The following is a 25,596-nucleotide window of genomic DNA, read 5'->3' as shown; positions in this document are numbered from 1 at the left end:
GATTTAAGGGTTGTTTATATTTCACATCATTAATCAGAATCTGCAAAGTAACAAAAATAAATGTAGTAGAGTAAAAATACCAGGTTAACCTCTGAATTGTAGTGGAGTAGAACAAAGTAGTACATGCTGCTGTAACAAAAACATTTCCCAACTTGGGATCAATAAAGTATCTTATCTTATCTTATCTTAAGATGATCGATGGCTTCTGCCATATTTGCTAAATGTGCATCTGAACCTATACAAGTGCATGTTTCAGGCTTATCAATTAACAACAGGGGGGGTCACAGACATAAGACCAGCCGTTAAATAAAGCTCTTCTGACCTTAGCTGTCATGTGGGTATATTAATGCTGCCCATTATGGACACAAGCAATTTTCACCCATGTATTAATTATATGTTTTAAATTTGATAACACCAATGTGTTTCGTATCCCCTAAACCTCCAGGGATGTATACAGTTTAATACTGGCAACTTCTAATTGTGGGAAATACGAAAACGTCTTTTAAAACTACAATTCCCAGTAGAGACGTGCCATAGAACATGTTGCGAAACACACAATAGCCAGCATGTGTAATTCTGGGGGGAGGGCTGGGCAGGACCCATCCAAGTCCAGTTTTGGATAGTCTGGCGCAGTTCCATTCCATTTCAAAGAGCTGTTTGACACTCGGCGTAACCTTGTCGCACTGCCACTCCAACATCCAATCACAGAGCTTGAGGGCTAATCACGGGGTTTGTAAAGCAAGGCGGATGTTGTAGTCCCAAACGATAGCTGGGGATTCTGGGTAGTGTAGTGTCTTCGGAAACTCTCTAGTGTCTAAACTCCGAAAAAACTATTTGTTTCTCCGAATCGAAGGTTAAAAACACAAAAGCCTTGTACACAATTTAAACCAATCAATATTGTGTAATTAACAAGGATAAACTGATGTTTTTTTGTGGATGAGTAATGGAGATATCACTGTGTAATCATTTGACAGTGTGGGGAGTACTTCCGGTTTTATTATGAAAACTTCGAGACCGGAAATACTGTTTTCACCCACGCTAACTTTACATGGAAGCTACCCCATATACACGTTCTCCTGGCGAGACCTCAAATCATCTACGTATATCTATCAAACTGTAGATCCTACACATCCACTGGACGTAGATTATAAAAGTACAATATACACTTCTCGCTAGAAATCTAATAAAAAAGCATTTTAATGGCCAAACTATTCCACAATTTAGGATTTTCCAGAGAGGGTTATTTGTGAATAAACGACCCTCCGGAGCATTTGCAATCGACAGGAGCATGTTGTTTCTTACACGACCACTAGAGGTGCTACACTTTAAAACGTGACTCTGGGTCGTATTTAGCTGCTGAACAATCGGTACTTGCGTACCATGCTGCGAATGGATCTGGCCCTTCCTACATCCAGGACATGGTTCAATTGTACACCCCAGTACGTGCACTTCGCTCTGCATCAGCCAAACGACTCGCTGCACCCCCGCTGCGAGGGGGACCCAAGTTCCCATCAGCAAAAACACGTGGGTTTGCTATCCTGGCTCCAAAATGGTGGAATGAGCTCCCCATTGGCATCAGGACAGCAGATAGCCTGCACATCTTCCGGCGCAGACTGAAAACTCATCTCTTTCGTCTCCATTTCGAGCGATATAATTATTAACAAAGAACTGCTAACAGAGCACTTATATACTAATAAAGGACTGGCTTATCTATAGCCAGTTGAGTAGCACTTGAATTGTTTGGCTCTATGAAACCTGATGTACTTATATGATTCTGTTTTCTTCAAGGTTGTATCTTCTTGGTTGAATGCACTTATTGTAAGTCGCTTTGGATAAAAGGGTCAGCTAAATGCAATGTAATGTAATATAAATACAAGTAAAATACATGAAAAAATAAGGAATAGACCAAAATAAGCACATACAACAAAAATGACGATAGACAGTATACGAGTAGATAATCAGATATAATAAAACATCACACACATAACCCAAACAAGCATTTTAGTTTATGCTATTCTTATTGCCAGCCTTCTAAACCCTTAGTGTGACAAGGTACGTAACAACTTCAAGCCCACAATTAAGGACCCCAGAGTGCCCAGGTCAATAGTCAAAGACAAATGCAAAGTGAATCAGGTGAGGGATAGGCCTCTAACATGGGTAATAAATAGCGACCAAGTTTTGTCGTATGTGTTGACTAAACCGCGCACTGCATATCTCAATTTTTCCAAGTCTAGCCCAAGCATCACTTCCCTGATCCAGTGAATATAGGAAGGGGGATTTTTTCCTTTCCAATTTAGCAGTATGAAACGGCGGGCATGCAACGACGCATAGGCAACCGCATTTTTGTGGAGGGAGGAGAACCCTAGTCCAGTATCAACAGTTCCAAAAATAGCTGTTTGAGGATTAGGAGATAGCATCCTGCCAGATATTGCAGAGAGTGACTGAAACACAGAAGCCCAGAAACTGCTTAATGACGGACATGACCAGAACATATGGCTCAGGGAAACAGGAGAATAATGACACCTGGGACAGGTTGGAGCGACACTGGGAAAGATCTTAGCTAGTCTGTCGTTGGAGTAATGTAGCCGGTGTACCACCTTAAATTGGATTAATCCATGTCTAATACAGAAAGAAGAGGTGTGTATACGTGAAACAATGCTTTCCCAGGCTTCCTCTGAAATAGAATCACCAATATCTCCTTCCCATGCTTGTTTAGTTTTGTCCCATGTGGGAGGGCAGTTATTCAGAATCAATGTATATGTTGGACACAGCCCCTTTATTAAATGGATTCACATTAAGAACCGAGTGAGCTAGATCTTTAGAGGGTGGACATGGATATCCTGGAAAATGTTTAGATGCAAAAGACCGAGCCTGGAGGTATCTAAAAAAGTGAGATTTTGGTATGTTGTGATCCCTACACAAGTGTGTAAAGGATGCAAAACTGCCGTCACTAAAAAGATCTTGAAAATAGACCAAGCCACTTCTATGCCAAACAGCAAATGCCATGTCCAAACGGGATGGTGGATTGGACATTATTGGCGAGAAACTGCATATGCTTTTCAGATTCATATGTTTCCTAAATTGACCCCAGATCTTAATTGAGTTTTGGACCACTAAGTTTGAGTTAAACTCACTTACTTTAACATTCAATGGAAGGGGGGCAGTTACAAATGAGATTGGGGAAACTGGGAGTATGAACTCCAACTCCATTGTAGCCCATATTGGGCCCTCCTTGTCTGCAAATGTGGTAATCCAGTATGTGAGTTTAGCAATGTTAGCTGCCCAGTAATAAAATAGGAAATTAGGTAGACCCAAACCACCTTCAGATTTGACCCTCTCCAGATGTGCCTTCTTTGTGCGTGCAGGCTTCTTATTCCATATAAACGCAGAGATAAGGCTGTCTAGTTGGTCAAAAAAGGATTTTGGGATGAAAATCGGAATCATCTGAAACAGGTACAAATATCTGGGCAATATTGTCGTTTTCACAGCGTTTATCCGCCCTGCTACAGTAGTGTGACAGGCAGCTTCGACCACCTATCTAGATCATTCTTGGTGCGTTCCAAGATAGATTTATAATTGTACTTAAATAATACCTTTACCGAGCCTGCTATCTCAATACCCAAGTAAGTACATTTTTCATTTTCAATCCTAAAGGGCAGATGACCATAATCCTCCAGCCTTGCCAAGTCATTGAGAGGAAACAGTAAAGATTTTGACAAAGTAATTTTGTAACCTGAAATGCTCCCAAATGTCTTCAGCAAGGAGAGAACATATGGCATGCTTTCTATTGGGTCTGATATTTGCAAAAGCAGGTCATCCGCATATAGATATGTTGTATACACTGTGTTGCCCCTGGAAACACCCTTAATCCTATTGTCCGTTCTGATAGCAATTACTAAGGGTTCAATTGCAATGTCGAATAAATAGGGTGACAGGCAGCATCCCTGCCTTGTTCCTCTGTAGAGCATAACATATTCGGAAATAAGACTGTTTGTTTTAACAGCGGCTGTAGGAGCCGAGTATATTGTCTTAATCCATTTACAAAAAACAGGTCCCAGTCCAAATGTTTCGAAGGCAGCAAAAACATAGTTCCACTCAATCCTATCAAACGCCTTTTCAGCATCAAGGCTCAGGATAATTTCAGGCTGTACTGTGGATTTAGGGGACAATAATAAATTAAATAACCGCCATAGATTAAAAAATGAATGTCGCCCAGAGATGAAACCTGTTTGGTCTTTATCAATAATGGTAGGAATAAAAGCTTCTAATCGCTGCGCAAGGACTTTAGTTAATATCACAGCAAAGAAGGCTGATTGGTCTATAGGAACTACACTGTGAGGGATCCTTGTCTTTTTTCAATATCACTGAAATTGTCGTTTGAGAGAGTGTTGGTGGCAATTTACCATTAACCAGTGATTCTTCATAAACTGATTTTAAAACCGGCACATGTCTTGAGGAGTATTCCTTATAAAACTCGATGGGAAACCCATCCGGACCTGGTGCCTTCCCTGTACAGTCTGATTGCGCCTTCTATTTCTCCAACCGTTAATGGCTGCTCTAAGGAGCACTGGGAGTCTGGTGAGAGTTTTGGGATATGTAAGGAATCCATAAATGACTGAATTTCAGACGTGTTAACATCTACCTCTGATTGATATAAAGTAGAATAGTATTGCTTAAACTGGTCATTAATTATTTGGGGATTATGCAAAGTCGAATCGGCACCTGTATTGATCTTTGGGATCGTCTGTCCAGCCGCCTGCTGCTTGAGCTGAAGTGCGAGGAGTCTCCCTGCTCTGTCCCCATAGTAAACCTGTTTAGTTTTTTTTTTTTAAATGTCAGCTCTCCTCGTCAAAAGTGTGTTAAATTCAGATTGAAGCAGTACTTTTTCTTTAAAAAGATCTGCCGTGGGCAAGAGAGCATACCGTCTATCAACATCTGCAATGCTGTGTGTCTGTTTTTTAAGTTTCTTAGATCGCTCTTTATTTTTATGTGCAGTGTATGAAATAGCCTGTCCCCTGATGTAAGCTTTTAGGGATTCCCATAGAACACTCCTCGAAATATCCTTGGTGTCATTCATTTCTAGAAAAAAGTCAATCTGGCCACTGAGGTAAGTTTTAAAGTGTTCATATGAAAGCAAATGGGGGTCTAGATGCTAGGTGCGTTGGGGTGCTACAGTATATTACCAGTAAACATCATATCCATCTGTACTGGACAGGAGCCAGTACCACAGCATTGTGTTATTAGACCACATGGTCTGATAACACAATGCTGTGGTACTGGCCAGGGGCCAAGTAAATACCGCTAGTAAATTGTCGACGGGGGGGGATAGACAATTTACTAGCGGTAGACATTAAGGGTAAATAATGTCTACCTCCGGGCCGGTGGACTTGTATTATCACTGGCCCCACCATTGTAACCACTGGCTCGGAGCATTCGTCCAAAAATAAAATCGACTAATAATGAAGAAAATTAACATTTGAATCATCAGTTCTTCCTCATTTTCCTCAATTGTTCATATTTGGTTTATTAAAATAATGATATTGTGGTTATTGTTAAAAAATGTCTGCTATTATTATTATTTGTATAATGCACTTTCTGCCTTCCTGTCAGGCTATGTAATTGATTTTATTAGAACCTGCACCTTCATTATCCTAAACTGCTGGGACATTTCGCCAATACCTTTATATTGTCTACTCTTCACTTACTTGTCAGCATAGGTCGGCATTGATGTACAGAGCCGACAGAAGACCTTGTTTATATTGGCATCATATTGAGAGGTGCAGCCAGTGACGCGTCCTAAAACCAGGAAGTAAGCTGCTGGTTCCCTCGACAAGGGTTTTGGAAAATAGCTGGAAATAAGGTCTGTGGAAAACAAACCTGTTAAATGTGAATGCACGTTTTGTTCAGCCGGATAATATCCACATGTCTACCCTACTTTTATAATTTTCTAATCATAAATCTAATCGATAGATTATAAAAGGGTTTTAGGACGCGTCACTGCAGCCAACTCCATCGATCAAGCTGGCTGAAACTTTATCTCCCTCTTCTTCTCATACTCCCTGTCACTCTCCTTTAACTCATCCGGTGACTTTCTTTTATTTGAAGATTGTTTTTTGCCCGGCGCTTGGCCGGTTACCGCAGGTATTAAAAACATTTGGCGAATGGTTAGGTGGCGCGATAGTCTGTAGTGAAGGAGCGCGCTCCCGCTTACGGGAGCCTGCTCCCGCTGCGCTCCGCAGCAAACAGCTGTTTGCTTTTCACCCAACAACAACGACAACCGACTCACGGAACGCTATGTTGTAGCGTTGATAAACGAAACAATTTAACTAAATTGCTAGTCAAAATACCAATACCACAGGACAATTTTTTTAATGCAATATTTGTAGTGGCCCGAGCGGGCAAATGGAAAGTACATTTTGCTGGCCCAGGGTGTCTAAATAGTGCTTCCGGGCCAGCGGGCCATTTAATGTCGAGCCCTGCAGGTTACCGGCCGGCCCACATCGTCCGACCGGCCCACTTCAGTACCGGCCCATCGGGATTCATCCCGAACGTCCCGATGGCCAGTCCGCCCCTGGTACTGGCTCCTGGGGATTAAGGGAAGTAATTGGTCATCTACAATGAAATAATAAATCCTGGAATAGCTATGGTGGACAGGGGAGAAAAACGAAAATTGTTTAGTATTAGGATATTTTGCCCACCATGGGTCAGATAGGCCACAGGAGCGCAGGAAGGAGTTTATAGCTATCGCAGATGTTGACAGGGTTAGGTATAGGGTTGGATCTGTCAAGGTGGGCATGGAGAACGCAGTTAAAATCACCACCCAATACCAATTTATAGGTATTGAGGTCAGGGAGGGCTGAGAAGAAGTTTATGAAAAACTGTGAGTCATCCCAATTCGGTCCATAGATGTTAGCCAATATTAAAGGAGTATTAAACAACCTGCCAACTGCAACAATATATCTACCGTTGGGATCAGATATTATTTCAGAGAGTTCAAAAGGTATCCCCTTTCTAATTAATATGGCTGTGCCCCTGGTTTTGTAATCAAAACGCGAATGATACACTTGTCCAATCCAACTGCATCTTAGTCTCTTTTGGGAGTTAATGTTCAGATGTGTTTCCTGAAGAAACATCACATCAGGCTTCAATGATTTTAACTGTGCAAATATTTTACTTGAGGAGGAACAATGCGGATTCCGTCCTGGTCGTTGAACGACGGATCAGCTTTTTACTCTCGCAAGGATCCTGGAGGAGGCCTGGGAGTACACTTATCCGGTCTACATGTGTTTTGTAGACTTGGAGAAGGCGTACGACCGAGTTCCCAGGGAGTTACTGTGGGAGGTGCTGTGGGAGTATGGAGTGAGGGGGTCTCTACTCAGGGCCATCCAATCTCTGTACTCCCAAAGCGAGAGCTGTGTCCGGGTCCTCTGCAGTAAGTCAGACCCATTTCCGGTGAAGGTTGGCCTCCGCCAGGGCTGCACTTTGTCACCAATCCTGTTTGTAATATACATGGATCGGATTTCGAGGCGTAGTCGTGGGGGAGGGGTCTGCAGTTCGGTGGACTAAGGATTGCACCACTGCTTTTTGCAGATGATGTGGTTCTAATGGCTTCATCGGTCTGTGACCTTCAGCACTCACTGGATCGGTTCGCAACCGAGTGTGAAGCGGCTGGGATGAGGATCAGCACCTCCAAATCTGAGGCCATGGTTCTCAGCAGGAAACCAATGGACTGTCCACTCCAAGTAGGGAATGAGTCCTTACCCCAAGTGAAGGAATTCAAGTATCTCAGGGTATTGTTCTCGAGTGAGGGAACAATGGAGCATGAGATGGGCCGGAGAATCGGAGCAGCGGGAGCGGTACTGCAGTCGCTTTACCGCAACGTTGTGACGAAAAGGGAGCTGAGCCAGAAGGCAAAGCTCTCTGTCTACCGGGCCATTTTCGTTCCTACCCTCCTCACCTATGGTCCTATGGAAGGGTGGGTCATGACCGAAAGAACGAGATCGCGGATACAAGCGGCCGAGATGGGTTTTCTCCGCAGGGTGGCTGGTGTCTCCCTTAGGGATAAGGTGAGAAGTTCGGTCATCCAGGAGGGACTCGGAGTTTAACCGCTCCTCCTTCGCGTTGAAAGGAGCCAGTTGAGGTGGTTCGGGCACCTAGTTAGGATGCCACCTGGGCGCCTCCCTAGGGAGGTGTTCCAGGCACGTCCAGCTGGGAAGAGACCAAGGGGTAGACCTAGGACCAGGTGGAGGGATTATATCTCTTCGCTGGCCTGGGAGCGCCTTGGGATCCCCCAGTCAGAGCTGGTTGATGTGGCCAGTGAAAAGAAAGTTTGGGGCTCTCTGCTGGAACTGCTACTGTGAGGATCTGCAGTACTTCCTCCTTCTTTTTCCCCTTTCTGTGTTTTTTTTGTATGTTTGTCTATGTGTCTGTCTCCCTGGCTGGGCGTGGCTACCTACATTCCGATTCCCGCCAACTCACCTCCTCAGCTGCTGCTCATCTCACTGATTGCCACTACTCACCTGCACCTGCTTAAAACCCTGGTTCCCCTCTTCAGACTTCGCCAGTTCTTCGTTTATTCTTCAGTGGTAAACTATCGTCCAGGCCTACTAGTGTTTTTTCCTTGTGACTTTTTGATGCTCCTATTGAAGGGAGATCATTTCCTAATCCTGCTTGTTTTTCCTGTTCCATATCCACATACTCCAGCCGCTCTGCCTGCCCCGTCCAGCCTCCCCTCTTGAGCAGCCCAGCTCCACGTCTTCCCTCTATGTGTGCTTCGTCAATTCCTTGTCAGTGTCGTGGACAAAATAAAGCCTTTTTGACACTTCACCACAGTCTCAGTTGTAGTGTTTGCATAGCGGGTTCTCATCTCCAGTCACTTCTCGGGAAACCTAACAGCTACCCCCGCGACCCGACCACGGATAAGCGGGAGAAGATGGATGGATGGATGGATGAATATTTTACTCTGTTTCACCATATTATTTAGGCCTTTGACATTCCAGCTGATGAAAGAGAATGCACCTTGTTGTTTATCTAGATTCTACAGCATCAGGAGCCATAACTCTGCCATTGGATACATGGTCTGGACATGAAAGTTGGCAAAATCTGAATACATTATGTGCAATATTGGGTTAAGGCATGAAACAATATAAAAACAAAAAAGTACCATAAAAACAGACAAAAGCTAAAAAAGTTTACCATCCTGGATCCCCGGGCTGGTCTTCTAAAAGCCTGAGACTGCCCTATAAATACTCGTCCTACTCTTAGGCATATAACACGTCAAGACTAACCTAAACACTCGACTGAACTGTGCAAGGGCAGAACAATATGAATTTAAATTAAACATGGCCCTTCTCATAGTACTGACATTGCTGCACTTATGTGGTCATAACTTAAAACAGCCGTAAACACCTACAGTTGGGAGATATAAACAGCTATAACTTAGGAAAATCTGCATTGTTGTAATTTCCCTGACTCATTGTCCATAGTCCACACATAAAGCGCAACCAACTGTAGTGTAATTAACAGTCAAAAATGTAGTCATTGTGACACAGGCTGTGACATTATCCTGCAGCTCCAACAGTACCTGTCATGGCCCCAATATTGATTATCACTCTCCCTCCGGGTCCCGCGGGTGCAAATCCGTCTCAATGTAGTGCTTTGCCTTGGTTGGGTCTTCAAATGACTTTTGCTCTCCAGCTGAGGTTGTGATGTTAAGTGTGGCTGGATACACAAGTCCATACTTCACACCAGGGCATCTGCGCAGCAGCCCCCGGACCTCAGTAAAGGCCTCCCTCCTTTTCCTCACCGAGAGTGTGTAGTCCAGATGTAGAAACGCTTGCCGTTGTGGAAGATGGGCCCCGCTCCCATGGCTATCCGTAATAATATCTGCTTTCTCCTGAAAGTAGTGGAATTTAATAATGATCGGCCTCGGGGCATCCCCATCAGCTGGTTTCGGCTGCAAGCCCCTATGTGCACGGTCAAGCGTCGGTGTGTAGTCCAGGCCCAGAGCATCCTGCAGTAGTTGAGCTATGGCTTTCTCTGGTCGAATATTCCCAGTCCCTTCCGCCACACCGACTAGTCGACAATTATCTCTCCGTTGTCGAGACTCTAGATCTTCGGTTTTGTCCACCAACCTGTTTACTTGTGAGGACAGCGTAGTAACTTTAGCCTCGAGTTCCACTACCCGGTTAGCATAGCAATTAGCCCCCTCCTCAAGGCCTTCAATGCGTGTTACGAAAGTTGCGTTCTCCTTCCTAACATCATGATTGCCTGTGTATCCGACAGCGGCTCCGCCGACCCGGCCGTGTCTTCCTCAAGCAAGTCCGCGGCGTTTGGGCCTGGTTTGTCTTTGGTTCTTCGGCATCTTTTGAGAGTTTTATGTACAACCAAATAAAAATACGGTCACTTTTAGATAGCTGAACACTTTAGAGACACATTTGCCCCACGGGAGCGAGAAAAGAGGCGAAAATAACTTTTGAAAGGTTCTTTCCAAGCAGAGCTCAGAAAACTGCGTCCTCACATGTCGCTGCTCCTACGTGCCCCCTGAACTATTGCTTTTTTTAACCAGTTAAGCCCCGAGCCAGTTTTTCGGGCCTCAGGCTCGAACATGACATTCCCAGAACAAATTACTATAATTTTACTTCTAAAAGGGGTAAATTCATAATCTTTTTTCTCAAAGCAATGATAAACCTGTGAATTGGATGTAGAAAAGTCATAATCAATATAGAATTTTTTTTATTTTAAAGTAAATTCAGATTGAAATTAGCGGGGGCTTCAGGTTTTTTTTCATGAAACTGTGTCTCAGGTAGAGTTGGGAGTAACGCTACAAAGTAACGCGTTACAAAGTATATGATAATAATATTACATTTGTCGGTAACGGAGTAGTGTAACGCGTTACTTTTATAATTCAGTAATCACACTACAGTTACTAACATTGCCCCGACACGCGTTACTTCGTTACTTTTATAAAATAATCACACTCACTGACAGACAAGAGGGGTTTCCGCCGCAGGTTTATATACATGTAGGCAGTGGCGGCGCCAGGGTATGGCTGGGGTAGGCTACAGCCATACCAATAAATGGCTTAGCCCTACCTTAGCCCGACCATGAAAAAGTATGTTAAAGTAAGCATGTTGAGAACACGGATTGCGAAAATCTACCGGTCGTGTCCATAACACACAAACTGATCCTGCTGTAACAACAAGTGCACGTTACTGACGCAATATGGTTGAGACCATTCAGGCTTATGCTAGAGGGGTGCAAGGAATAGTCTAAGTAGTGGGGGAGTTTTATACACTAAAGGTGTGGACCAAGTGGCAAACTGTGGGGTAGAGCCGGGAAGCCAATACGGAAGTGCCACACACTGCAGTTCATATATTGGCCGATAGGCGATGGCTGCAGAAAGGAGCAATTTCCATAGACCCCCATGTTAAAATGCCCGATTTTACAGCAGAAAAAAACATGTTTCTACCCCTGGCTCCATACATTTTATTATCGATATAGTTAGATTCCACCTTCATGATTATGGATCTGTGAGTGAATTGTTTTCTAACGCAACCCTTTATATTTATATTAGGTCTTAAAGTTTGTGCATACATTAGGGCGTGGTCACTTTGATTGACAGATACGTGCCTCACTGTCAGCTAACAGCAACTTGTCCAATCTGCTAGGCTACAACCATAGAGGCTACAACGTTAGTTAGTTGTAGTTACTGTACTTGATCCTTTAGCTGTGTTCGTGGTGATCGTGCCTGTTAGGGAATATTGTTACAAATACCAGATAATTAAAATGTCGTGCTGTGCGCTTGAATGTACTAACAGATCTTCCAAGAAGTCTACTTTCAGCTTTTTTCGATGAGTAAAATGATAATATTATACATGTTAACCCCGTTAGCAGGTGTTTGTGTGCTTGTTAGCTTAGCCTGTTATGTAGCGTATTAGCCAGCTAAGGACGTAACCCTTTATGCAAACATTTCAGGGCTTTGTGGACTTAATCCATGACAAACTGGAGTTGAGACCAGGAGGCGGAGTCGCAGTCTTACACGCTTCTCTGCGCTCTCTCCTAGGCAGTCATCCATAGGAATCCCGAACCCAATAAAATACCCAATATTAGCGGTGTGTGTGTCTGCCCAAGGACAAGTTAAGGTAAAACCTAATAGAGGTGTCATACATAATGACCTAATAAAAGTAAATGTAACAACTACTACAGTGCAACAAAACAGGAATATTAAATGTGGTCTCTTAAACATAAGATCTCTAGCATCTAAAGCAATATTGGTAAATGATTTAATATCAGATTATAATATTGATATATGCTGTCTCACTGAAACTTGGTTGAGACATGAAGAATATGTCAGCATAAATGAGGCCACTCCACCCAGCCATATCAATACTCATATTGCCCGAGGCACGGGCCGAGGAGGTGGAGTTGCAGCAATCTTTGACTCAAGTTTACTTATCAATACTAAACCAAAATTAAATTATACCTCCTTTGAAAGTCTCGTTTTTAGTCTTACGCATCCGACCTGGAAAACTTTGCAGCCAATCTTATTTGTTACAGTGTACCGTGCACCAGGTCCTTATTCAGAATTCTTATCTGAATTCTCTGAGTTTTTATCAACTTTGGTACTTAAAACAGATAAAGTAATTATCGTAGGTGACTTTAATATTCATGTTGACGATGATAAAAATAGCCTTACTGTTGCATTTAACTCTATATTAGATTCTGTTGGTTTTTGTCAGAGTGTAAATAAACCAACCCACTGCTATAATCACACTCTCGACCTTGTTCTGACTTATGGTATTGAAATTGAGCAACTATTAGTCGAACCGCATAATCCTGCTTTATCCGACCATTTCTTAGTAACTTTTGAAGTACTGTTACGAGACACTACAAAGCATTAGTCAAAAGCTCCTGCAGCAGAAACCTATCTGTTAGTGCTATAGCCAAATTTAAGGAAGAGATTCCACCAATACTTAACTCGATAGCATGTCTGCATGTAAGGGAGGAAACTTATACAAAATGTACACCACCCCAAATTGATCATGTTGTTGATAGTGCTACAGATGCGCTGCGAATAAAATTAGACTCTGTTGCTCCTTTGAAAAAGAAGAAAATAAAACAACATAGATTAGCTCCATGGCATAATGCCGAAACCCGCAAAATAAAGCAAAAGTCGAGACAACTTGAAAGGATATGGCATTCCACTAAACTTGAAGAATCTCGTTTAATTTGGCATATTACTCTCAATGAATATAAGAAAGCACTGCGTAAAGCGAGAGCAGCCTACTACTCTTCATTAATAGATGAGAATAAGAATAATGCAAGATTTATTTTCAGCACTGTAGCCAGGCTGACAGGCTAGCTCGATTGAGCCTTCTATTCCCATAGCACTCAGTAGTAATGATTTTATGTGCTTTTTTAACGATAAAATTGTTACTCTTAGAAACAAAATTACTGACCTCTTGCCTTTGACCAGTATAGTGTTATCAACAGCTCCCGGAAACGTAAGTTCTAATATTACACTAGATAGTAAACTAGAATGCTTTTCAGCCATAAATCTTGAACAATTAAATTCAATGATTCTCTCTTCTAAACCATCAACGTGCATGTTAGACCCAATTCCAACTAAGCTGTTGAAGGAAGTTTTTCCATTAATTAGCACTTATTTATTAAATATTATGAATATGTCTTTATTATCAGGCTATGTTCCACAATCATTCAAAGTAGCAGTGATAAAACCACTTCTTAAAAAGCACAACCTCGATCCAGAGGTTTTAGCCAATTATAGACCTATTTCCAATCTTCCGTTCCTCTCAAAAATTCTTGAGAAAGCGGTCGCAAAACAGTTGTGTGATTACTTAAAAAACAATGATTTATTTGAAGCTTTAGAACACATCATAGCACAGAGACAGCTCTGGTTAAAGTCACAAATGACATTCTAATAGCCTCTGACAAGGGACGTGTCTCTATTCTTGTTTTGCTCGATCTCAGTGCTGCATTTGATACTATCGACCATGATATCTTATTGCAAAGACTAGAGCACTTAGTTGGCATACAGGGAACTGCTTTAGACTGGTTTAGGTCCTATCTATCTGAACGCTCTCAGTTTGTACGTGTCAATGATGAATCTTCCACGCAAACCAAAGTTAGCCATGGAGTGCCACAGGGCTCAGTGCTCGGACCTATTTTGTTCACATTATATATGCTTCCGTTAGGCAATATTATAAGGAATCATTCTGTAAACTTTCATTGTTATGCGGATGATACTCAACTATATTTATCAATCAAGCCTGATGAAATGAATCATCTAAATAAAATTCAAGACTGCCTTAAGGACTTAAAAACGTGGATGACCTTAAACTTTTTGATGTTAAACACGACCAAAACTGAAGTTATTGTACTTGGCCCGAAGAATCTACGAAACAAATTATCTAAGGATATACTAACTATGGATGGCATTAATTTGGCCTCCAGTGAGACTGTAAGGAATCTTGGTGTTATATTTGATCAGGATTTATCCTTTAACGCCCACATAAAATCAATTTCAAGGACCGCCTACTTCCATCTACGTAACATTGCAAAAATCAGGCATATCTTGCCTCAAAACGATGCAGAGAAACTAGTCCATGCATTTGTTACTTCAAGGCTGGATTATTGTAACTCTTTATTATCAGGGTGTACCAAGAAGTCAGTCAAGTCGCTTCAGCTGATTCAAAATGCTGCGGCTCGTGTACTAACCAGAGTTAGGAAAGGGGACCACATTACTCCTGTTCTGGCTGCCTTACACTGGCTCCCTATAGAACACAGGATAGAATTTAAAATTCTTCTTCTCGCCTACAAAGCCCTTAATGGGCAGGCGCCATCTTACCTTAAAGAACTCATTATACCCTACTGTCCTACTAGGGCATTGGGTTCCAAGAATGCAGGGTTGTTGGTTGTTCCTAGAGTCTCTAAAAGTACAATGGGAGCCAGAGCCTTTTCTTATCAAGCTCCACATTTGTGGAATCAGCTTCGAGTTTGTGTTCGGGCGGCAGACACCCTATCCGTTTTTAAGAGTGCGCTTAAGACCTTCCTTTTTGATAAAGCTTATAGTTAGGGCTGATTAGATTCAGCCCCTAGTTTTGCTGATATAGGCTTAGTTTGTCGGGGGACATCTTACTTCTTCCTTCTCTCTGTCTATACCTGTGTACTCTCATGTTCCGATTAACCCAGCTTCCCCAAATGTCTTTCTTTTTGGTGTCTATATACGCTGGGATCCGGAGTCATGGATGATCCTGCGCTCCTCTGTCCTGGATCGCGAGCCCTGGATCTTGAGTCGTGGCTGTGGTCCTGGATCATAGGTCCTGGATGGATATCCTCGTGGATTCATCTTCCTATTATACACACATGCATTTCAAAACATTTGGACTACCTATGTTGCAAATGTATTATCTTTTCAATTTACACACGGCATCTATTGCACGTCTGTCCGTCATGGGAGAGGGATCCCTCCTCTGTTGCTCTCCCTGAGGTTTCTCCCATTTTTCCCTTTAAACTGTGGGTTTTCTTCGGAAGTTTTTCCTTGTACGATGTGAAGGTCTAAGGACAGAGGGTGTCGTATTGTCATACTGATATTTTGTACAAACTGTAAAGTCCACTGAGACAAATGTAACATTTGTGATATTGGGCTATATAAATAAACATTGATTGATTGATTGATTGATTGATTGATTGATATACATATATACAGTTTAGTTTATGATTCAGCCTTGTGTAAGACTTTTATACTATATGGCTATGACGCCCATAATGCTAAACGGGAGCAAATGTTAAAAGGGGTGGGCCGCCGGAGTCCACGCCGCCGAAGCTAACGGGGCTGCAGGGTGCTAGCTCGCTAGCGCGTCCCGGCGGCCGTAGCTAGCACCCTGGGGCTCCGTTAGCTTCGGCCAGCGGCGGAGTCCGGCGTTATAACTGGAGATCAAGGAATGCATCGTAACGCGGACTTGGTTCGCCTGCAGCCCGCTGTAGTATTAGCTAAATAAATGATGTTGAGCAAGACTTATTAAGCTGAACACCGCCACAATTATTCTGCTATGTATCGGTACTTATTTTATTAACGTGTGAATGACAAGCATTAAGAATAATACCAAATAGCTAATTATCTTGCAGATTGTCTCGTTTGATTATGAATGTAACGTTTATATAGTGGAACTACACTGTTTTATCAAAACCAATGTGCCACGCAGTGACTTGGTATGCATGTATTTCAGCAGGAAATGTGCAACCTAGATGACATTTACCAACACAGACTATATAGAAATATTTGTAAAAGTTGTTAATGCGTTACTAAGTGAATATGGCATTAACCCTCCTGTTGTCTTCGGGTCAAATCTGACTGATTTACTACTTTCATCAATCATGTTTTACATTCGATTGATACTGAGAGCATGTTAGCTTAGCTTCTTAGCCTGAGCTAGGACTCGAACGTCACGCTCGTTGGCAGCAGGTCCCGCCCTGTCCCGTCTCGGACCCGCCTCAGCTCGGCCTCTTTGCCCTTATTTGGAGAAGGCGGGAGTTAGACTCTGACGACACCGTCGAGCCGTTAGTGGCCGACTCCGCCTACTAAGGGCTTCACGGCAAGTCTGCAGAATCCTATGGGTGACGTCACGGACCCTACGTCCATTTATATATACAGTCTATGGTGTGGACATTCTCTCGCGTTATAATATCAGCGCGGCCACGGTCAGATCAAAATGCCTCCGAATGCAATTTGAACAGACCTACAGCCAATCAGAGCATCGAAACATTGGGTCTGCTGCGTCATGCATTATTGATTCGTCACGTTCACAGTGAAAACTCCCCAACCTCGCGCCGAGTAAATTCCAGCAGACAGACAGCAGAACTTCTAGGATTAATTGTATATTTCGGATGGATAGATTTGTTCTTAAACGCCCTCGCATTGAGGTACAGTACAAGTCGAACAGGTGCCAGAGTCACACGACCCACCTGAAGAGTGAATAGTGAGTTTTGAATATATTTTGTAATAATGGGTCATTTGAAAAAGTGTTTTGTATGACAATAGAGATACAGGCTACTTGTTGTGTGCTGTGTCTGTCTCTCTCTGTTTACCTGTGTCTCTGTCTCTCTCCCTCTCTCTCTCTCCGTGTCAATTCTATATGCCAACTTTTCTTGTTTCTGCCGCTGCGTAGCATGTTGTAACAACGTGGAATTAGCAGAATAGGCTATTGTATTGTTTAACTCACACCTGTTGCTCTCGATGTAATTTAGCTGATAAAAGGAGACTAATAAAAGCTAATAAAAGCCTCACGCGTGCGTTTCACTGTCAAGGGGTGCGATATAGCGTGTATGTAATTACATTACAAATACTGCTTGAGCCCCACCACTGTATGGGTTAGCCCTACCATAGATTACCCAACAAAAATACTCTGGCGCCGCCACTGCATGTAGGCCTATGTAATCTGCGCGATTTGCGAGACCACATCTCCACGTGCAGTGCTGCATAAACATGGCTGAGTCTTTTCATCTGTAAACTCCCTCAATGGGGCCGCTCGCTCTCTTTTGTTGATCGCCCTCTCACGGGTGAACAGTTCAATGCCCCGCTTCATTGTAGGAATTCTGCCATGTCTCTACCACTTTAGTTTGACCATTTCTGTTACTAAGTTATGGAATACTAAATAAATAAGTAATTAGATACCTTACCGTTACTGCGCTCAAAAGAATGATAAGAATAATGCGTCTTGAACTGGTTTCATTAATTAGTGTCTTGACGTTTCACAGACTGTTAGCTTGTTGTGGTAGGCTGGTAGCTTATTTTAGAGCATATAAAAAGAAAGACTTGTGTTATGTCTTCCTTAATGCAATAGTAATTGGGGGTGCAAGTGGAGTCTCGCAGAGGCAAAACTGTGGCACGCGTACACTGTAGGTGCGCCGCAGTCTGCGTGATCTGCCTGTAGGTAGGGGCGGGCCGGCCCTGCGAGTAAAGTAACGAGTAAAGTAACGAGTAAAGTAACGAATAAAGTAACAAGTTACTTTATGTAGAGAGTAACGAAGTAGTGTAATATATTACTTTTTTAAAAGTAATATGTAACTTTTTTTTAGTAACGACCCCATCTCTGGTCTCAGGGCTTCTTAACATTTAAAAACCTATTAATGTATTATACCCAGTTAACGGGAAGAAACTCAGCTAACTGGCGATATGAACCATTTTTACCGAAACAAAACACAAGTCTCACAAGAAGCGTCTAAATGAGCCCGGAGTGAAAAAGTGCTAACACACTTAGCACATAACTCTATGTATGAATACCCTTATTACATATTGGATCTGCACAAACAAGATATCGATTAGCAAACTGAGATTCCACAGATTCTAGGGGTATAAGTATCATCACTGACAAGGCCGGATTAACCATATGGGCAACGTGGATAAGTGCCCAGGGGCCCTTGAGCAAAGAGGGCTCTCAGTGACAAGATGAAAAAATATATATACATTGTTTTAAATGACACTCACTCATCGCTATAAATAACACAGCTTTTCTATAGGGTCAAATTAATATATTTTCTAAACCGTCTCTGTACTGTAGGTCTCACTATGTATGCGCTCAACTTTATTACTAGGCGGCGGCGGTGTATAGCCGAATCACAGCCCCACCCTCACTCATGTCACATTTTGTCACGTGAGCAGAAACGCCCAGCGGGGCTGCAAAAAGAAAGAAAAAGAAGAGAGAGTGGCGGCTGCATTAAAAAATGTGCCAACAATAAATAGCTTTTTCAAAAAAGCAAAAAGTGACGAAATAGGCCGGCAACAACCACAAGGAACAGTGGCGGCGGTCACGGAGGATGTTGTTGAGCTAGCGAGCAATGTTAGCCTTGAACCTAGCATGCTAATGCAGCAGCGGGTAGAAGAGGAGGAAAAAGATGAAGACGAGCCTGACGAGGACGTCACAGAGCAGCATGAAGGTTCGAGTTCATCGGAAGTTCCCTGTGTCTCTCAGGACCCTCAGAAGAGGTTTCATACTTTCATAATCGGGCAACGAAGTATCCAGCATCTCGGAGGGAGACCGATGCTAGCGGCCAGACACGCTCACTGACCAACGATATGCTGACCAGACAGCTTCACAATGGAGAAATCGTTCAACGCGATTGGATTATTTATTCTCCATCTACCGGAGCAATTTATTGTTTTGCCTGCAAACTTTTATCCACTCACAGTCACAGCAATGCATTTGTTCTCGGCTTTAGTGATTGGAAGCATCCCAAGAAGATAACGGAGATGAGTGGTGAGCACAGAAAATGCATACTTTCACTTATGCATCGCACTAAACTCATGGGCACTGTGGATGCTTCTCTAGGGATGCAGGTCGACACAGAAAGTCAGTACTGGAAGGATGTATTGAGACGTGTAGTTGCGGTGATTGAATTCTTGAGTGAGAGAGGGCTTCCTTTCCGGGGAAATTACGAACTTTTAGGATCCGCACATAACGGGAACTATGGGAATCCTGGAGCTGCTCGCACAGTTTGATCCATTTTTAAAGGATCATTTGCAGAAGTTTGGCCAGAAGGGACGTGGTAGGACTTCATACTTGTCATCAACTATCTGTGAGGAGTTCATTGGTTTGATGGGTGACAGAACAAAGGAAGCAATAGCAACAGAACTACAGCGAGCAAGGTATTTCTCTGTCATTGAAGATTATACACCTGACATGTCTCACGTCGACCAATTAACTTTCGTTTTCCAATTTGTGAGTGAGAAAGGAAAAGTTAGAGAGATTTATTGTATTTGAACCCATTCACAGTCACACTGGGTCAAGTCTGGCTGACTGTGTGATGAAGATGGTCATTGATATGGGGCTGGATCTCTCAAACTGCCATGGCCAGGCTTATGACAACGCATCCAACATGTCAGGAAAATATAATGGGCTGCCAGCTCATCTCAAGAAAAGCAACCCACTCATACATTACATTCCGTGCACAGCACACTCCTTGAATTTGGTTGGTGTCAACTGTGTTGAAAATAGTTGTCGTGAAGCAAGCCAGTTTTTTTATATACTTCAAGCATTTTATGCTTTGTGCTCTGCTTCTACCCACCGATGGAATAAAGTGTTCACTGAAAACGTCACACTGACGCTAAAATCTCTCTCCTGTACAAGATGGAGCTGCAGAGGAGACTCCAAAAGAGCTCTTTGTGAGAATTACACTGCAATAAGAGGGGCTTTACAAATGTTGGCGGCTGAGGACGAAGAGCGTCAGGACATTGATTGATTGATTGAAAAGTTTATTAACAGCTTGTATATTGGGTACAGTACAGTACAGCTCAAAACATACAATTGTTAAGGGGATGCAGACCAGAGAAAGACTTTCGTCTTGTTTACATCAGGGTCCCCCATTTCCAATTCATCATGTCATTTAAGACATATAAGACATATTTGACATACAGATGGCTTATTTACAATTTAGACACACGGCGAGAGGCCTCTGCGCTGTGGCAAACTTGGGAAACTAGAGACTGCTCTGCTGACAATATTTTGGGACACTGTACTGCACCAATTCAAGCTTACGAGCACTGGCTTGTAAAAGAAAGACATTGACCTAATGACCGCTGTGCGACTTTTTGAATCGCTGCGCACTTATGTTGCATCACTACGAGGGACATTTTCGGACTTTGAGACATCTGCCCGGGCCATCACCGGCGTGACACAGACATACCAGCACGAGACTCACCGTGTTGGTAAAATACGAGTATTTGATGACGAGACAGTGGAGCACGAGGTGGTACTGACTGGCAGTACAAAATTCCAGGTTGAGACATTCAATGTAATTATTGACAGGTTGCTCTCAGGACTTAGCAAACGCCTGGATGCATACAAAGACATAAATGATCACTTTGGAGTCCTATTTGACATGTGCTGTGATGACACTGATCTCCGCATATCCTACTGACTTGGATAAGTCATTAGGAGATGAGCTGATCCAGTTTAGGGCTTTTGTCAGCACAGAGCCAGATAAAACTCCTGCAAACAGACTGCAGGTGGTGCTTAAACATGGACTACAGACAACATTTCTCAATGTTTTTGTTGCGCTCAGGATTGTTCTCACACAGAAAGAAAAGGCTGAAAGTCTCTTCTGAGCCCAACTGCGAGGGTGAGAGGTCCTTTTCACAGCTTAAACGCATCAAAAATGAACTTAGGACAACCATGGCTCAGAAGAGACTTTCAGCCCTTTCTTTGATGGCCATCAAGTCTGATCTTGTGAGGGATATGGATTTTGATGACCTAATCACAAACTTTTCAAAGAGAAAGGCAAAGAAGAAACACTTCTAAAAGGTAAGATCCACTGTCTCTCATACACACTCATTCACTCTCTCACACACTCTCTCTCTCTCCCTCTCACATATACACCAAGCGGCAAACTGTGGGGTAGAGCCGGGAAGCCAATACGGAAGTGCCACACACTGCAGTTCATATATTGGCCGATAGGCGATGGCTGCAGAAAGGAGCAATTTCCATAGACCCCCATGTTAAAATGCCCAACTTTAGAGCAGAAAAAAACATGTTTCTACCCCTGGCTCCATACATTTTTATTATCGATATAGTTAGATTCCACCTTCATGATTATGGATCTGTGAGTGAATTGTTTTCTAACGCGACCCTTTTATTTATATTAGGTCTTAAAGTGTGTGCATAAATTAGGGCGTGGTCACATTGAGTGACGGCTCTGTCAAGTGCCTGCCGCTGTTAGCTTCTTGTCTCTCTGCTAGCTGCTCCGTGAAGCTAGCTACAGGGACTCTGCCTGCTCAGCTCATCCAGGAAACACAACTTGTAGCCGGCCGTGGTTGTTTGTTCTTCATGCTTATTTATCGGACTATTGTGACTCGCTCTGCGGTTAAAACAGACGGTGCATGAATGCGGTTTTGCGGTAAGTGAAATTCGAGTGCTTTATTTATGTGTTAATGATTTTAATCAGCTACCTAATGAATGGTAAGGCTTGGGTTAGCATGTAAGCTAGTGGTAGCTACATCGGTGCTAACGATTGTAATCGTAGCCTCCAAGTTAAAATCATAGACTGGATATATAAAGGTTAAAACGAAATAGACAAGCATTAAGTGGGATAATACTGTTGAACAAACGGCTTCTGTTTGAGGTTGATAAAATAAGGTTATATCCTTGTAACTTAGAGATATTTTATTATGTAGGTAGAACTGTATGCATCTAAGGTTAATTTAAATTGGCTATGCTCAAGTATGTAGACAAGCTAATGTCGAAGTAGTGTATGTGAAATCAACCTCACAATAAGATGTGTGTATATTACAATTATTAATGTCATATTTCAAGATGATTACTTAGATATTACAATATGGTTGGTTGAGCTGGAGTTCATTATCGAGCTTACACGTTAACGTCACAGTCATCTGAAGAACGAACCCAAACCTTGTTGTTTTTATTAATTGCATTACCAAATGGGTATCAAATAAACAGTAAGCATTGGTAACACAACTTCCAAAGTTACAGTAAAATAAAAAGGACCCTGACTCGGACAATACACAATCCAACATGTTCAACAGAAGAGAATCAGTTATATTGTTTGTACACATGGTACTTTACATATATATATATGTGTTTGTTTAAAGGAGACCTATCATGCTATATTTAAATGATATAGTGTATGACCATACCTATATAAGGTATATTTATACATTTTATTTTTCAAAATACCAAACAGATCATTTTTTAGCCATGCCTCGTTTCGCTCATTTTCGCTCTTTTCCAAGCCTGTCTTTGAAAATTCTGAGCAGCAGCTGACCACGCCCCCTGCAGAAGAGGGGGGCATGAGCCGGTGAGAGTCACGTTAACATGCTTGCTGTGATTACGAGTGTGGAATAAACATGTCATCTCAGAGCAATGCATGTGTTCAAGCGTATTATCAATTTGATCCAGAGACTGACCCTGAAGCAGCGGAGGTTTTGGTGGAGGTGGAAACATCTCGGTTGCAGCAGGACGTTTCTGAATGGTTAGTTGACAAGCTGTTGTTCCTATTTATTTTACTCTGTTACGATGCTTGCTACTTATTCCGTTCATATTTTGGCTAATTAGCAAGAATGCTATGTGTACAGTTTATAACTTAGAGCTTGTAACGCAAAAACAGCGATACATATATATATTTATAAAGGGAGACATTCATATTTTCAGCATATATACAATGGCCTCATTGCGTTTATTAATAGTTTACAGCCCTTTTCTTCCAACATCGTGCAACAACCGTTGGAAAGTTCAATAACTTAGGGTGATAAAAAGTATAACTCCAACAACACCTCAGTTGTCAGCAGTGTGTGTAGTTTCATGTGTTTTTAAAAGCTCAGTTATTGACTTCTTTCTACAGGTGTACATGTGCAAATTGCGCCACGATGCCTTCTGAACGGAGAATGTGTGCTGCATGGCGATACACAGGTAACATTTTTTGATAGCTTCACTAAGTTGTCTGTTTAGAGAATACATTTTTAACATGTCATTCAATATATCTTTATCACACTAGGTGTCAAGACGGATGCAGGAACTTGAGGACTCTATAACCTGTATGGTGGACCATCCTGGATTGGAGCCTGTGTGCCTGAATGTGTTCTCCCTGCAGAATGCATTGAATATTTACAGAGCTGAACATGGTGGACTACAGTTGAGGCAAATAGAGCAGTGAGTGGTTTGTTTCTTTTGACTGAAATTGTAAAACGAATGCTAATATTGTTCATGGAAATAAATACTGGTGTATATGGCTTTATGCAATCTTTCATTGTACATGTACTATTATATATATATATATTATTACACAGCAATGGCATAACACACCCATGTGTACGACAAAAAAGTCCACACACAACCTTATGCTTTTGAAATCAGAATATTCTTTACCCATCCAAACATGAATAATCACGACACATTTGATATCAACTCTGAACTTTATTGTCAAAATGAACGGTTCTTTGAACCCATAAAAAAAAAACGAAATGTACTTGTATTTTGTATAAATTACACTAAATATTTTTTTTAATGATTTCAGGCGTCACAGGTATCTAGCCTACAGAAGCTTTGTGAGCTGGTGCTGGGGCTTCCTTGGACGCAGGATCAGAGTGGTGATTCCGGTCTGCGTTGTCCTCAAGGAGGCAGGAGTTTCCTGATCCGCAAAATGTCGATGTTGGGTTCAGACAGCAGCCAAATTGAACCGTGGAGCATACCCGGCGATGACCTCCTCCCTGTCAGGTCGCTCATAATGGTGCAGGGTCCACAAAGACTTGGTCGAAGATGAGGTCCATCAAGTTGGCCACGTAGCCTGTGCAATGTTAAAAAAAAGCACAACAAAAAATGTGGTTTAGATTAGTATATGCATGTAAAAAACTGAAAGTTCTTTCTAATTTTATATTTGTAAATAGTTGTATAATAAATATTTTAAACACTTACGGAATGTGGGGTCAGTCTTTACTGGTTTTGCTCTGCATTCTCCCTTCCTGGCCTTTGGGAACTGCAGTTTATACAGAGGGTTTCCAGGGGATGTAGTGGCTTGTAGTGGCTCAGCGTTTTCATTGTAGTGCAGGGCTGCCAGGTACAGTCTTTCATTTCCGCCATGAGAAAATAAAATGTAAATAATAGCAAAGGATGTACAAATTGTCACTAATTAGTAAGTATGTGAGGTGCTGTCCTGTAAAGAAGAAAACATAGTTGGAACAAAATCATCTCAATTTAGTATTCAGGATGAGAAAATACTATTTGGATAAATATCGTCTGAAATCCCAAAAGATGGGGCTTAAAACTCTCTATTTAGCAAAGCTCTTTGCTTAGCCTTTTCCAATCTGAGTTAGTTTTGAACCGTAACGTGCATGCTGTGTTTCTGACTCAATACAGATGATGTGTTGGAGAGGGGCTGAGCTCAGTAGACTGACTGTAATGAGTGCTAGCCACTAATTAGCCTGTTGCTAGGTAAGGCCTTGTCAACAACAACATACCAACGGGGCTTTAGCTCCGTTTTACTCGTGGTGTGTGTCCCCCCTCGCATACATACACACAGTGTTGTATCCTAACACACCCCCATTTATATTCATGTGCGCAAACAAGTAAACACACAAAAGCTTTTACATATAACGCTGCAAAAAACGGCATGTCTCATTAGCGTAGCGTAGCTTACAGATCGATGATATCTGATCGTTCTTACAGACTACAATCACAAAAGCTTTTACATATAACGCTGCAAAAAACGGCACTTACCTACAGAAGATTACGTTTGTTATTATAACTTACTCAATATGATTTTAGAGGATACAAAATACTAATAAATAGGAGAATAAATACTTGTGTTATCGGCTAGGGCGTGGCTTTACAGCCTTCACACAGATCGCCATTACGGCAGTATGTCTGAACATGTTAGCAAATGCCTGATAATTAAAATAAAAGACAAAGCAAAGACTGCGGAGCGTACAATATAAAATGTTACAAAAACATATAAACACCTAACCGATTACTATTTGGGTTTGAGGCGACATTGATACGGCAAAGCTACATGCTACATGCTACATACTACAAGCTAGAGATAGCTTTATCAGGAAAAACACCGCTAAAT

The sequence above is a fragment of the Gymnodraco acuticeps genome, unplaced genomic scaffold (genome assembly GCF_902827175.1).
Source record: "Gymnodraco acuticeps unplaced genomic scaffold, fGymAcu1.1, whole genome shotgun sequence".
Lineage (NCBI taxonomy): Eukaryota > Metazoa > Chordata > Actinopteri > Perciformes > Bathydraconidae > Gymnodraco > Gymnodraco acuticeps.
The sequence above is the reverse complement of the archived record's forward strand: the minus strand, read 5'-3'. Positions refer to the sequence as shown.